This window comes from Centropristis striata, chromosome 24, assembly GCF_030273125.1.
Source record: "Centropristis striata isolate RG_2023a ecotype Rhode Island chromosome 24, C.striata_1.0, whole genome shotgun sequence".
Classification (NCBI taxonomy): Eukaryota; Metazoa; Chordata; class Actinopteri; order Perciformes; family Serranidae; genus Centropristis; species Centropristis striata.
In genome coordinates, this window is record NC_081540.1 from 4,271,838 (window position 1) to 4,288,491 (window position 16,654).

Sequence of the window (16,654 nt, forward strand, 5' to 3'; positions counted from 1 at the left end):
CCAGTGCAGACCGGTTGGCTGGTTGGCTGTTAACTCTAGTGCCCTCATGAATTAACTGAACTCATGATTGCACAGGAGATGCACATCCTGTTCAAGGCTTGGTCACCTAAAAAAAGTTGGTGTTCGACATTCGGTTGTCTTAAATTCACTCTAAAGAGTTGGCTGGATAACTTATCTCCACTCTCACTTCTGACTCCAAAAAAGCACAATGGCAACATCCAAAATGCTAATCTGAAGCTCTCTGCAATAAATATATTGGGGTATCTACATCCCTAATACATGAAAACAGATAATGTCTGCTGTCTTGTAACAGAAACATAACAGTTGTGCCAAAAGAGCCATTACACCACCATTGGATATAACACAACCTTTCACCCTCAGTGAATCAGGAGCTGGTCATGCCATGTCACACTTTATTGTTGAGGGTGAATCTCTGACCAGACTAACCTTTGTGGATGGTGTCATGACAACATTACCAACTTTGAGTCACTGCAGGGCAGCTGAGCAGAGGCAGGTTAAGTTATAAACCTCCTAAAGGGGAGAAAGGACTCTTCAGGGTTTTTTTTACAAGTGCTTTTTTGCAACAAGCATCACATGCAGGCTTCATACTGAATCCCATAAAGCCTTTCAATTGATTGGTAGTCATGACAATTATGAGCAAACCTTGAGTGTAAAATTGCATTCATTTTTACTGCTGGTGCATCATATGACACTTGAGAAAGCTCCTTTCCACCATGCTGAAGGTTCCAGTCTTTGTAGGTGCTGTGGTGTTCTTTGTCTAGTTGGTTGTGGCCTGATTTTCTTGTTTTTATTGATATTGACCTTCAAAGCAAATGTGCCATGTGACTAAAACCGATAAATACACTGCTCGAGAAACACTGATTTTTAATGTAAAAATTGTGACTTAAAAGTGGATTTAAATAAATTTATGAGAAGAAAATGACTAGGTTTGAACATTGTTAGAAACTGAATAAATGTAAATACACACCTCAACAAAATATATAATAGGTGTAGTTGTTTTTAATATTAGTACAAAAGTACATAGTGTACTTTTAATTCTTTATTCTTTTGGGTTTTTCCCCCACTCCCTTTTTCCATTCATAACATTTTAAACTATCTCTTAAAACTTGTCAGATTTTGTTTCCAATTATTCCTTTATTTGAACACACAGCATAACTAGGACTAGGACACTGGAGAAACTGTGTGTCCATTGAAGAAATCACTGCTTTGCTAATGGTGATGGAGAACAGCAGAGCACGTATTTATATGAACATGTCCTGGAATATGATGACACAGTACACAGAGGGTAGAACTGTGTCAACCACATTAAATGAGGATCCAAATGTCACAGTAAGAATTAGCATAGCACGAATGTTGCGTGGGCGTACTTTGGGTTTAATTAATTCTGGCGTTCGTTTGGTTAAAGTGGGTGTCACCTTTTCCAAATGGTGCCGATGTGTCACATGGAAGTAAAAGTTTTCAAAGACATGTCCTTGGTTCACTTTACTTCATGAAAGGACCAGTCCACTCATTTTCACAGTGGATTCTTTCCTTCTTTTTTGTTTGTAATGGAAATTTCCAGCATGTTGATGTAGTAGAGCAGGTTTGGAGGTTTGAAGGTGGCAGATGTAGAACAGATTACAGTTCTCTGCAAAATATGCCACAAGGCTAAAACAAGCCTTCACATGGTTGGGCGATATATGTATACTAAATATTACGCTAATTGATGACTCCAAAATAAAAGCATCCTTTTGGTAAATCTGCAATTTAACATTCATTCATGAATTCAGTCCGTCAATAATAATACAATAAATAAAACAAAATGAATGCATAATAACTGATGACTGCAAACTGTTCAAATCCATTTTGTGAATAATTGGTCAAATGTAAAACGAAAGAATATATTTCAGATGACCAGTCCGACTTCAACGTGATGGCAGGCAATCTCAGAGTGGCACTCAGACAATATCAGGGCATTGCATTTCAAAATAAAAGCTCTTAAATGTTGTATTCCAGCTGTGTTCCCTCTAAATTTAACAATTAACAGGACAACTTAAATGCTGGAGGGGGCCACAATTTTTCATGGACACTACCACAGGGCCACATATAGGACCGCGCACTTAACCAGATATGATGAAACTGCAATTTTAAATATGTTTACAGTGCAGTAACTTAACATATTTCATGCTCAAATGCATGTATAATAGTATTAATAGGAATAAAAAAAGGTTTGAAGCAAATAAAAAATAACCACTTACTGTGATTTTTATTCTATCAGTGCAAGAACAGCAGACCAAAATTAATTGCAAGAAGTCATTTTGTGCATTTTTTACACTGCACTTTTAAGATTTCATGCTCAAATGCATGTAGTTGTACTGAAGGCCACTTCAAGTGAGGGTGGGGGCCGTATGCGGCCCCCGGGCCTCCAGTTGCCCATCTCTGGTCTAGAATGATCACACTGATATGGCCATACGCATCAAAGGGACAAATCAAACACACAAGGAAAAGTTAGATGTATGTTGTTGGATAGTGTTAACATAACAAAATATTATTTTTTAGGCCGTGTGTGTTCAGGGCACTGTGCTCTCACCATAACAAACATCCAACAGCACAACAGTGAATTATGTACAAAATGCAATCAATTATCAGGGCAACAAGTTGTACCTGAGTTTAGAACAGGAATTGTGACTGTGAAAGAAGGGTTAGACTGTCAAAATGTTAGACTTTTGTTATGGAGTGCTGCTTTAGAAAGACCTTGAAACACCTCGAGTCCCTGTGAAATGACAAAGAATAAAATGTGCTTTTGTGGGGGAAAAAGTGACAGACAAACCGCTCAATCTTGAGTTTTCAGCATTATGCGTCATCGGCATGGATTAAAAGTAAACTGCTCAGTGGGAGGCCGAGCCATTACTGTAATGATGAAAGGCAGTGCTAGTGCTGGCTTGTCAGCAAGCGAGAGTGTGCACTTTTTACCTCCGGACTTCATTAAAAGGAGATTCAGTGGGCTTAGCCTTGAAGACCAGTGCTAGCAGGGGATTGTGGAAAGGGCGAAGGGGGTGCAGGGACTCAGCGGTGCATATGTAGCTGCATGAGAATCTGTATGCGTGGCATGGCATGTGTGCATGCACGCATCAGCCCATGCTTGTATGGTTTGTGTGTGTTGCAGATTCTGTTCACACGCTTCTTGTCCATGCTTTGGTTGCAGAACTCTTTATCATGCAGTGGCCTCTCACTCCTCTCACCATGCTGGTCAGAGATGAAAGACATCTGCTCCTCTGATGAGGGCACGAGATACTCCTTATCGGACACTCCAAGTGGCCTTGGGATCGGCATTGATAACTGATGAATTAAACAAGCTTTTCTTTATAGTTTTAATTAGGGCTGTTGATTCAGCAAAAGCTAAAGTCTGGCAAGGTCACCTATCTGCTGCCTGTCAAGCCCTACACACTGATAACCAAGATCAGCTCATTTTAAATGAAGAATATTTGACAAGAAACCAAAATATTTTGACTGATTAAATTAATATTTTGCCAAATTTTACCAAGATAACAGCCACACATTCTTTTTTTCTGAAATGGGAGCCTCCTCAGGAACATGTGTGCCATCCCATTGTTTGGATTGGCCCATTATTTAAAAACCCCAATAGCCTGAAACGTTTCCAATTGGACCCAAAGCCCATTTGTCTGACCAACAACCCATTTTCCTGAGGAGAAAAGCCAATGCATCGCTCCAAAGGCCCATTACTCCAAAAATAAACATTCATGAGTATTTTCATGATGATTTCCTACGGGAAGAAATGCACAGAATTTGTTTTGTTTTTCCTTGGTGGTTGAAGGTATATCCAAACCCTGCCACCTCTCCCTTCACCCACCTAGGAATAAAACTATTGTCTCCCATGTATCCACTGAACAGCACGACTTGATGGTCTTGAAGGACAGCGACTGAAAGGCCAGAGTATCATGTAGAGCAAACAGAAACGTTGAGCTCTGGTGACAGGAAGTGCAGGAAAGTCAACATAATAATGCCAACAAAGGACCGACTGTTAGAGTCAATATCCGACCGTTCTTACTGCCTGGCTTTTATGTTTCAAGGGAGCGATGACGTGATTCTGGACAATTAGCCATGTGTTTCTAACCCTGACCCTTTCTACCTGCAGGCGCAGTGTGTATTTTTGGAGCAAATGATCCTTTGTAGCAATTTGTTTTCCACATAACGGGCTGTGGGACAAACAGGCTTTGTGTCTAGTGGGACATATTGGAGTAATCGGGCCGTCAGAACAGTGGGCAATCCCCATCAGAAAAAGATGCAAATAAGGAGTGACAACAATGGAAAGAGCGTTGGATTATTAAGATGACTGCCTTCCCTTAAATGAACTCAACTGCATTTAATCCAATCAGAAGCAATTAATCATTTGGAGGTTACTGGCAAAGGCTCAAATTGGCAAAGTAACTGACTGTTGACAGTTCATCACGTCGTGGAGTTTTTACAGCTGCTGGTTTCACATTAGCATGAGATGAGTTAATCTTCCAGCACTCCCAGTGGTCTCCAGGTCGCACTGTGAGCTGTGTGGGAGCCGCTTAGGTACTCAGTGTTCCTCCTGCTCTGCTCATTTGCATTACTCACTGACCCAGTGACCCAGCACCAGCAACACCCGACACACGGGCCATCATTTCATATCAGGGCCAGGCAGATTGGTTTTGCAGGCTACGCATGAAACACTTATTTAACCAAATTAACTGAGTGAATATAAACCAGTTTATGGACAGCTCTTGTCTCTCCCTGGCTCTTATCTGCTGTCCTCAGATGTAATCTCGATGGAGAGCTGACAAGCTGGACGGCTAATTTCCTGACTGGGAAGCCTCAGTATGTCCGAGTGGAAAACACAATGTCAGAGTCGTTCCATCAGTGAACACCCCGCAGGGCAGTGTACTAACATCTTAATTCTGGTTTGGGAATACAAGGTTTGGCTAAATTTACTACATGTAAACAACTCAGTGGTCTGACTTGGGACTTGCTCTCTCACATGTGCTGTGCTCTCTCTGCCCTCCTTTATGCCTGACTTGATCAAAACAGTGGTGCGGCAGTCTTCTGCTTCCACCATTCATCTTGACATTGACAGAATTCTGAACCTGTTTCTCTATTTTTCACTTTCCAGTATTTATTTTCTAGTTCTCCCAAAACATACTTGACATTTTCATTCTCAGAGATCAATGAAGCTCTAAAAGAAACACAACCTTAGGTAAACTTTAACCGGCAGTATTGGGAATGATTTCCATTACCATAATCATTAATATCCATGACTATAAAATGCTGTGTTTCCTTCAAAAGTTTCACTCATTTGACTCTCAAACTGAAGTTTGACTAAACTGTCAATCTGACGTTCTCTCATTTTGACAGTTCTTCAACAGGATGGAGACAAAGTAGAAGAGAGAGGCATTTTCATATTGAACTGTCACTTGTCAGGGACAATATTTCCATTTGTAAATGTATCACTACAAACCACCCACCACTGAAACTATTACAGATTCTGCTTTTTAAATAAGGCCATATTTTTTTTTAAAAGTGCTGTAATAAAAGCAAATGATTTCCCATTATCACAATCCACCCAATTGACAAGACTATTTAAACAAGACTATTAAAATGTAATCTTTGAAATAGAAATATCCCCTGTCGAGTTTAAAGGTGCTTAAAAAGCTGCAGTTTGCATTTTTTACCATGAATTCCAATCACCAGATCACCTGCAGCTAATTGCTAATGTCAGCATGCTAACATGCTGATGTTTCTCAGGTATAATTGCAGAAGCTTTCTAAGGTGGAGGCCATGGAAATTACAACAATTATTACATCCACCAGAAAATGGTGGATGCTAAGTAATATTGTAATTTTATGTTTCAAAATTGTACAACTTGTCTCAGGAAAATGATAATTATTCCAACAATCTCTCTATTTTCCTCTGTCATTATGCCTTTGTGTTTCCTGGTTTATGCAACCCTCCCGCTACCTTACTAAATTGTTAGTCCTGGTGGCTTTTTGATGCTGTAGCCTTGAAGTTGTGACCTCACAACTTTAGTACTTGACTGCCAAGCATATCATGTTAACAGCATCCCATGTGTGAACAATAAGGCCAGTGTGGAAGTCTCCTACACCTGCATTCTCTTTAATGGCCATAAGGGGGCGACTCCAGTGGATTGTATTGCGGTATATGTATGAGAGAATGACCCTACTTCTCACTTGATTTATTACCATAGTAAACATTTTCCATATGAGGTGATGGTCTCAGTCGTGAGTTTAAGTCTTCTTTAATACAGCATGATGTCCATTTTGTAAACCATCCTCCCAATGAAATAGATATTTTGTGATTGATAGGTGGCTCCCATGATGCATTGTTTTTTCCATCTTTGACCATTTCCCACTGAGTTTCCCATTCCTGAAAATTTTGTGTAATGTTTTTGTCTTGTTTAGCATTCATTCATGCTAAAAGACACTCTGAGTTGGCCAAAAAAAACAAGATAGTAATGACTAAAGACTTTAAAACTGAAGTCCACAAACCAGTGATTGACATCACTAAATATGTGCATTTTTTCTATTCAGTCTATGATTTGAGATAGCATATGATCAATATTGGACAAAATATCAAAATGATTACACTAGTGGAAAGGTTTAATGTAAAAGTTGTTGTTTTTGGCGATGATTTACACGCTGTACTGCAGGAAAAACAAAAATATACCACCACAGATATCACTTGTTTGATAAAAAAAAAAAAATGTACATAAACAACAACTGCAGCTCTTTATCTGATCAAACTACACGGCACTATCATAGCATGTGTTGTAGGCTGAGATTGGCATCAGGTATTATTTACTGGTTGAAGAAAACAGCAGGACAATAAATTATTTCACAAGCTTGTTAGCTGTTTGAACTCCGTGCAGATTGTCTCAGTAGGCCAAAGCATAGTGTTAGTTTCCTTATTCCTCTTCCAATACATGCCAGTTTGGTTAAAAATACATAAAACAATGTGAATGCATTGATTTATGGAACCATTTGATTATTTTTCTTTTCCATCTCTGTAAAACTATAAAAGAGTCTTTCAGGTTATCCCCTTTTATGTTTCACACTGGTAGAAAATAATAGGACACCTGAGCCGCAGCTTAATGTTTGTTGTTACACTTTACAATCCGAACACAACAGGCCAAATTAGACTGATTAGCTCAGACAGTCATATTTATTAGACATTTAGTCTTATGCCAGCTGTGTCTCACCTAGCACACAGTCACATCTCCTCACTGCAATAAAACTGCTTCTTCATTTCAAGTCGAAATCGACGCTGAGTGTCGTCTCCTGTCTGCTCAGTGGCACCATCCATCCATATTGTAATACCTGTGTGCGTGAACATCTGCTCACAAACTAGATCAACTGCAAGCAGACGACTTTAATTTGTGAGCTCTGTATTTGTGTATTGTTTAGCTGGAATGCAAGGTACAAATTAAGGTTTTTGAAGAACATTTAGCATATTGCTAATTATCTGAATTTGCAAAACGAGAAGTCTACAGAATCAGCAGTTTGTGCCCCGGTCCTCTGCAGTGTACAGTACAGTGTGCAATGGACAATCAGCTCATCCAATGCAGCGTTAGATATGAAACTGCATGCCTCAGGGTAAGGCGGCTAATATTCCACAGACGAGATCCCATGATCAAAGAGTGTGCTGTGAAATATGAGCAGAGTCAGTCAGCTCAGAAGCTCCAGATCAGCTAACTGGCACATAGACACTATATGTTCCACACTGCGCCTACTAGGTGTCCTTGATTTTATAATGAGACAGTTTGGGTTATTAAAATTATTCATAGCTAGTGGGTGGACCTTATTATTAGCAAGCAATGCAAATGACTTTAGCTTAAGCATCATGAATATCATCGACAAACGTGGAATGTTAACACATATTATACAACTCCATCAGTCATGCACCGCATCACCGATTAATGCAAGATATGTGACTGTAAAGGTTAAAATAGAACGCTGCTTTTCTTTTTCTAGTTGTGTTTTCACATTTAGGAAAATCTGTTCAGCTGTATTTCGTGGAAGTTTTTATCCTTAACATGATTAAATGTGTGATCGATTGATTCATTGGGGACAAACCAACAGAACTGTGTTGTTTTCTTCACAGCAAAAAGCCTTCAGCCCTCAGAAGAGATGGGTGCAGTGATGCAAGACTGCTCGCTTTTTTTCTTTTTGCATCATTTTATGATTTGACGTCTCGTTAATTTTTCAACACCCCATGAATGTAATTTGTTCCTAACCTCTAACACAACCCACAGAAGAGCTTTCATGTCCTCATACCTCAACATCACAGTTACAGTTTTAAACCTGTAATTTTTTTTTTTTTAAGTTAGGGTTGGGCAACAAAACAACCTGGTTAGGTTTTATGAATATGGTGGTTTTGGTTTATAAGTTACATAAAATATCAAATATAACACAACAAACATACATTTTAACAGTAACTATGGAACACAAGTTGACTTATATATGTGGGTTAATGTACTTTAACGTAAGAATGTGTCATCATAAGCTGCTTATATGTAAACAAGGGCAGTTCTTAGGAGGAGGATAGTCTTTTTTCTTTTCTTTTTTTAAATTTTAGGCCTCGTTTTGAAAGAGAATATTCCAGTATTTAAATGATGACTGTCACAAGCATCAGGTTGAACCATAGCTTGGTCTTTGTAGTTTCTTGAGTTATTCAAAGTGAGATTTTGTCACGATAGCAACCTCTGTAACAACAGTATTGACTGACATTTAAAGACTGGCTCATTAGCAAATTTTTAAGGGCCATTTTTTAAATTTCTTTCCAAAAATTGTCATTGACAGCTTGAATAGACATCTCTGTAACTTTTCTTTCACTGTTTCAAATAAATAGAATATATACGAGTGACTCTTCAGCCGGCAGCCCATTGATCAGTTAGTCTCTGGTTTTATTGAATTTTGTTTTTTCTGTGCAGCTTTTCTCATGGAATTCTTTGAAATGCACATAAAAATGACTTTATAGAAACAGAGCTATAGCCTTACTTTAAAGGCAGAAGAACCACCGTACATCTTATTCTCACCACCTGAATAGAATGTGGATATCCATCCTGCATTCAACAGATTTAATGATGTGCAGAGATGTTTCACCTTTTGTGCAAAGCTAAAAATGAATGGAATAAAAATCTTTTTTTTCTCTATAAAGTAGAGGCTTTTGAAACACCTGCATGTGAATGAGCCGGAAGGAAAGAAAGATTGAAAAGGTCTACCTCAAGTTCACACCCTTTCTATTTATGTTGCAGCAGCTCCATGTTTCAGTTTCCTGAAAGGCGATGAGGTGTTCCTCTACATCCCTTCAGTCATGAGAACATTTTTTAAGGAAAAAAAGCAGCTGGATCATCAGTGAGGTGTACCCTGAAGCCCACAGCAGGGCCACTAATGGTCTGAAGGAAAGCTCTGATCTGAATCTCCATTTCTGTCTTTCTGCATCTGTATCTTTTCCAAGATTTCAGCCTGCAAATCACACCCGCGTGTTTTTTATTTATTTTTTCACAGGCTTTTTATTCCCTTTCGCACATCATCTTTTACACAAACCTCCACCGCAGCTACATCGTGTGCTTTTCTGCCAGAGAACGTCGTTCATCATCCTCCTCTGTTTCCTCAAGCTGAGTTTTAAACTTATCCGCCAGCCCGAGCTGATGCTGAGCAGCTCGTTTCTCAGCCGGAGTGATAACTATCTTTTGCATGCCTGGCACAGGCAGACCTGAAAACTCTCCCCGTGTGTCTCCCCGGGGCCAGCGGAGCATTATTGATTCGAAAGTTTTCTTGATTAATTCAGGTAGAGCTGTAACAGGAGAGGCGTGTTGCAGTTTGTTGTCGTCAAAGTTGCGTTCGCATTAACACATATACACACATGCAAACACACACACACACCGAGGGCTCTGTCCAGAATGCTAAGCTCCATGACAACAAATTGTTATGTAGGATTTGGATTTGGATTCACCCAAGCTTACACAACTGCAGAGCTGGCTCAGACCAAAACACTGTGGTCCGTGTGATTGCTTTGCTCCAAAATGGCCTTTGCAATTGCTTTTTTATTTATTTCTTTTAAATTTGCAAATAGATTTCTAATTAGTTATGGAAGCATAATGTCAGTGTTTGTGATCGCAGTGGGGTTTCCTCCTCAAGAAAATATTATTTAGCTTATTTGGAGGGTTTTTTTGTTGTTGTTTTTTTCCAACTAAACCACTTTCACATTTGGCATTGGTTCAAGTATGTCAAGAATGCATGAAGACCTAGTTCTTTAATTAGAAATCTGGCACTGATTCCATAACGAGCAGCACAAAAGCTTATATAAATGAAGGAGTAATTGCATAAACAACATTCCTATGACAACCAAACATCCACTATTTCAGGCCTTAGGATATGTGATGTTCCAGCAGAAAACAGACATGCCTTTAACATCCCCTTGTGAAATATTTATGGTTGCACTTCTCTGGACATGAGCTCGGGTGAATATTTCATGCAACTTATTTGCCCCTGGTAATAGGTTTGACTTAAAGTCTGACTCCAGCATCCTCGAAGGGAGCCCTCGCCAATTGGACAGCTAACCTTTCTCTGCCCAAAGTGTAAAACTGGGCCGCAGAAGAAATAAGAGGTCTCACTCCATTTGCAGAGCCTGAAATCGGATGTGCAGCAGTGTCTCAAAGCACTGTGGAAAACTGTGCTGTGTGTTGCTGAAATATCCTTAATTCTGTGCCTAAAAGTAGGTTGCTTCAGCAAGAATTTATATGTTCCGTAGCAAGTTGTTCAATCAAAGACAACATCTTTTAATAAATCAAATGCAGCCTGAGTAGAATGCTGAACAAATTCCTATGGAAGGGCAAATGTTTGGAGTAAAGTTAAGAGCAGCCTCCTGGTCTTACAAGTAAAGCTTATGCAGACATGCTTTAAACTGTATTATTTCTAATGGCCAGCAGGGGGCGACTCCACTGGGTACAAAAAGAAGTCAGATAAAAAGTGAAAATGGACCGACTACTACTTGATTTGTTACCTCAGTTAATGGTCTTATAATGAGTTCATGGTCTCAAACGCTAGTTTCAAGTCTTCTCCAGTTCAACATGATTTCCATTTTGAAAATATGGTCCCATTTAGAGTAAAACAGACAATAAATCAGGGTATTTTTTTGCCGTGACTACCTTAACATTAACCATTCACTAACATGGTAACCTGTCAATCAGGATAACCGCAGCAATGCATCACAGTTAGTTTTCAGTTCCATAAAGTTAAATTTAACATTTGGTTGCTTAAAAAGCGATCGATTGTACCTAAAAGTAATATGAAGAAGTGTAGGCATTTTCCATTATTGTATCACAGTGAATTACACCAATATGTGACATCACAGTCTGTCCTCTTGTCTTAAGCAATCTATGCAATAAATACATAAATATCTTCATTCTCAGTAAACACTAGCAGATACTGGCTGCTGTTTTGTGGCAGGAACATGATAATGGTTGTACCAAAAGAGCTGTGACACTGCCTTTGGAAATTACACAATTAAGATAATTTTTGGTTCAGGATGGTTTGGAATATTTCACTGCCCTTGTGAGCATGTAAGCATTGATGTTAGCATTCAGCTCAGAGTGCTGCACAGCCTTTAGACTCCTATTTTTAGACTCTGAGTGTAAAGTGAAATGTTTCAACCTGCAACTTTCTGATAGATTTACATGTAGCCACTAGCTTCCATTGGGTTCACTACGGGCTGAAAGTGAAGTTGCAGAAACAGTTCCTCGAGATACTTTAGATAATCCATCAAAGTCAGCAGAGAGGCAAAGTAAAAAAAATGCAGAGTAAAGAAAAACTTTGCTTTGACTTAAACACTGTTCTCTACACACCTATAGTGCACCAAGTGTATACACTCTCATCCAGCTCTATGTTCAGTACATTTAACAGGGAGGCAGTGTTGAACTCACGGCCGTCAAGTGTGAAACAGTGTAGCATTAATATTATACTGTGTTTCAGCTGATAAATGTTTAAAGCTCTGTGTATATTGTGCAAATATAAATGTTTAAAACGTGCAAAATGTACATGGGTTAACCCTGAAAATACACTTGTATGACTGTAACATGAATTGGCATACAAGCGACTACAGTGTATATGTGTGAATTGTGTTAATTGCTATGATAAAGGTTTTTGTTCATGTGGCAAAGTGATTGAATGTGTGTGGGTGCTGCAGTCTATTTAAATTGCCATGCTAGGGAAAGAGAAATGTATATGTATTCAAATTTTCTATTATTCAAAAAATAATATGGTATATACACTGTTGATTTGTAGTATGTATCCACCTCTGATAATCACATTTTCACCATTATAGCTACATATCTACAGACCACACACACATACACACACACACACAGAGAAAGTACTTCACAGAGCAGCATGGATGGAGCTCTAACTGCTGAGGGGGAGGAAACCACATTCATCCATCTTTCAAACTGTGGGGGCTAACATAATCCACCCGTGGGTACAACTCCAGAAGCATTGTGTTCCAGCGCTCACAACAAGTGCCTCCAGTCACCAGAGAGAGATGAAGAGAATGGAAACAGTGCGTCACATGTAGAATGTCAACTCGTGAAATATGTGCAGAAACGGGGTTGAATGCATTGTTGAAAGCTTTCAGACGGCAAGGTCAGGATAAGTAATGTCACAGCACTTTGTGCCATCACTTGTTCTAATGGTCTGTTTGTGCACAGATGTACAGGACCCTAATGAATAAACTAAAACAACATCATGCACCGTGACTCTGAGCAGCCCACGGCAACTATTTTTAGTTCCTTTCTTCAAGTTTGTCCTTTCCACTCAAAATGTCACAGTTCTCAACAACTCTCACCTAACACGACGAGTTCTATTGTTAGCATTTGTCTATTTACTTAACACGTTTTAGTTCCAAAGGAGATCTACAGGAGTCACAGCCTTGAGTTGGATGTACTTTGGAAGATTCATATTTATTTTTACTTCTTTATCTTAGTGTCCTTGCCTGTATTCTGTTCAGCTGCTTTGACAAAGAATACATTGGTGCGCTGTCTTCTGCTGTAGAGTTTTGTAAAACCTTCTAAAATAAGTATAAAAATGAAGAATGAAATCAAGTACAGTTGCATAAAGAAGTACCTAATGCAAAAACCAGTCACGCTAAATAATCTCTTTGCACACACAGTGCTTATCAGATTCATTAGACCACCTGTCATAACAACGAGGAAATATGAATATTTTAGAAAACTTTCAAAAGCTTGTTCAAAACTAAAATGTTCTTGTCATTTATTTGGCAAATAACAAACTGAATTCACCTTTTCATAGCAGATTTAATTTGAGCCGGCTCTCCGGGCTGTTCTGAGAAGTCAGAAATTATTCAAGCAAATTTTTAAATTAATGGATAATAATTATATTTTAGCACTGAAATTATAATTTGGGTTAAAGAGCTTCTACATACTAGTGTATTAACCATTACAGAAACATAAATATATTTTGGTAATTACTAATGCTGGTAATTTAGGACAGCGGTGGCACAAACTGGTGCTCTAATACATTTGTTAAGCACTGAATATCTGTGTATAAATGCAGAATCTTTTCGGCAACATGACAATATTCTGGACTCTAAGTGCTTCTGTTTGTAGTCCATGTAGTTTTAAACACCAATCACGTTTGAGTTGGCTTTGGTTGCATGCAGGTTTATGTGCAGAGCAAAAGGTGGGATGAGCAGAAATGCAACATCATCGTGTATCAGCATTCATATGCAGAGAAACAATCCCGTTATGTAAGTTGTCTTTTCCAACTTCATTGTTGCATCCAAAGTTGCTAATCAGACTTTAAACAAGTCAATTTGCTAAAACAGAGCTTCAGCCTCAGACTGATAGCTGATGGGTTCTGGTGTTAGTGTTTTTTTAATGTTTCACACAGTTGATTTGAAATGTTGTCAAACTGGCACCATTTAAAGTTGCTGAATTAGCCGATAAATGCTGCCATTTGCAATGTGTTTATTTATACAGAAGAACATTTTAAAATGTGAAGATTTTCTTGCCAGTTCTGTCATCTTTTCTATGAATTTGAAGGTGATTTATGGATGTTTATTTGCAGATGTGGCATCCTTGGGCAGTGTAAGTCCCACTTAACCTCAACAAGTGAGTTTTTTATGTCATCCATGTACAAATGCACATCCTGTATAAGAATCAGTTGAAATGTGAAAATCAGTGTAGTGAGAAAGAGAAAAACCTGCCTTTGACGATATCTAAAGCTTCAGTGCAATTTTGTATTCAAGAACAAAAATAGCAAAACAGGCTTAGTCTTTGCTCACAAATCCATATACTGCTTTTACACACAGTGAACAGTGAGGCAGATGAGAGGGAAAGTAATCCCTGGTAACCTATTTGAAATCCAGGCCAAAACAACAGCCTTTTGCAGATAAAAGTCTGCTTTATCCCTTCACAAACATGACCCCAACCTTGAATAGCTGAACTCATTCTCCATGCGATTGATGGATTCAATTGCAACTGCCGCATCATTTCACGGTGTGGAAACTATTTATTTTCACCCTAGGAGGAAGTCAGGATTGTGGTCCAATATTCTCCAGAGCCGAACAGAGCGAGCTTATTATCAGCCCATGCTGGCTCAAGTGTGTGTGTGTGTGTGTGTACATACATGCATACACACACACATGCCTGACACTGTTTTATCAGTGCAGCAACGGTCCAGCCCACTTCTCTTTCATTAACACCCTAATTAACTTTTCATGAAGTCCATTTCCTCCTTGTTTAATTAACTGACCATCCCTCTGTTGGCCAACTCATGGTGTACCTGAGGGGAATGAGGTGGAGGAGCAGACCAAAACAAAACTTCACACTTCATACTGGCTCCCAGCTCAAGTTTCAACCTGACAGTGTATTCTCCTGAAAGGGGCGGGAATAATTTACTAAAAAAACACAATGATTATGACAATCAACATTGTGAAAATCAACTATTTGGTAAGGTTCAGGCACCAAAACTACTTGGTTAAGATCAGGGAAAAGAACAGGGTTGGGATTATAAAGAAATATTTCCCTTGCCATAAATTCCAGCACATTTTTACACTTTCTGTAGTTAATAATACAAACCATCCATAAGAACAGCCTGAACCTGACCTCACCTGATTTTATAATGAAGTATGTTTTGTGTTACATTTATAATTTAGCCCCTCAAGTTAAGCGGCTTCTTCCCAAGTAATGAAGTTTTTATTATTTATGGCCCCATAATGACACGTCAGAGTTGTAAATGCACACTTTGGTGGCAACTTTGTCATAAAACTATAACTCATACCTCCACTGTGAAGATCATCTGGGGGAATGTGTGTGTGTTTGCTTGTCATATCCTGTCCCCGTCACCCGTTCAATCATGCAGACGCCTCCTGTCACAAACGCAGCCGTAATGGACTAAAATCACACAAGTGGAGACCTATTAGATGAACCCGTATGATCTATCATCAACCTGCTCTGTCTTATCGAGAATGCAGGTACAATTTACCCCCGCGGCAGCCATTAGAGCCACGAGTGGCGACCCCGTATCTTTCTCCGGGATGAGAGAGACCTTCAGGAGCCAGCGGCGTGTGGAAATTAAAAAGCCCCCCATTCCCTCCCTCCCTCCCCGTCCCTTTCCTTCTCCCTCCTTTGTTAGCTATGCCGGGGTTTTTAATCAGATATGGCCGATGGGAAATACAGATCCCCTTCACGCCAATCCTCCCGCCTTGTCGTGATGGCAGCCGTTTCCATGGTAACACGGGGAGAGACGTCAGTAAGCGGCAGGAGTCGCTGTAATTATGAGTGATCTCGGGGAGATCTATGGGAGGAGGAGAGGCGCTGCCGAAACCTCTGGCTGCAATCTGGCTAACCTCCCTGATGGGAACAACAGAGAGAGAAAAATGACACACATGACAGTTAGTTCTATGTGTGCTTTTATATTTACCTTAAAGATAACATGTGAACTTGAACAGTCTTTTTCTAATGCAACTTCCAGCTGACTACTGCAAGTCTACACACTGACTCTCTGTGCTCACACTTCTGTCCAGCAGCTTCATCTCACACGTCCGTCACTCTTCTTTTGCAGATAAATATTTGACACAAACACTGTCTTCTAAGCGTGGAACACAAAATATTTAGCAAAGCAGGGAAACAAACTGTTTTATCATTTACAAGACTTGGTGAAAGCATTTCTGCAAGACGAAAAAAAATAATTTCCTTTTACTTATCCTGAACAAAATCTAATATCATGTGCCATGTACCAATGAAGTGACATTGTCCTGCTGGTGGCGTGAGAGGAAAAGTCAGAGAATCACTACAGTTAGTAATGCTGGCCACACAGTAGAGGATAATTGGGCAGATTTGGGGTCTGCTTCACCCCTCCCAACAATCCCGGGGGTGTCCCTGAGTCAGGGCTGGGCTGCACAGATTGTCTGCACAAATTGTCCTGTAGTGTGAGGGGCTTGCAGACACAGCTGACATTTATAACTTGGAATTCTGTTGTGTGAAAGGAACAACAATGGATTATTGACCAGAAACCTGCAGGAGCCAATGAGAGCGAGCTGACTGGGAAGCCTCACCCAGCATAGAACCACTGGACAA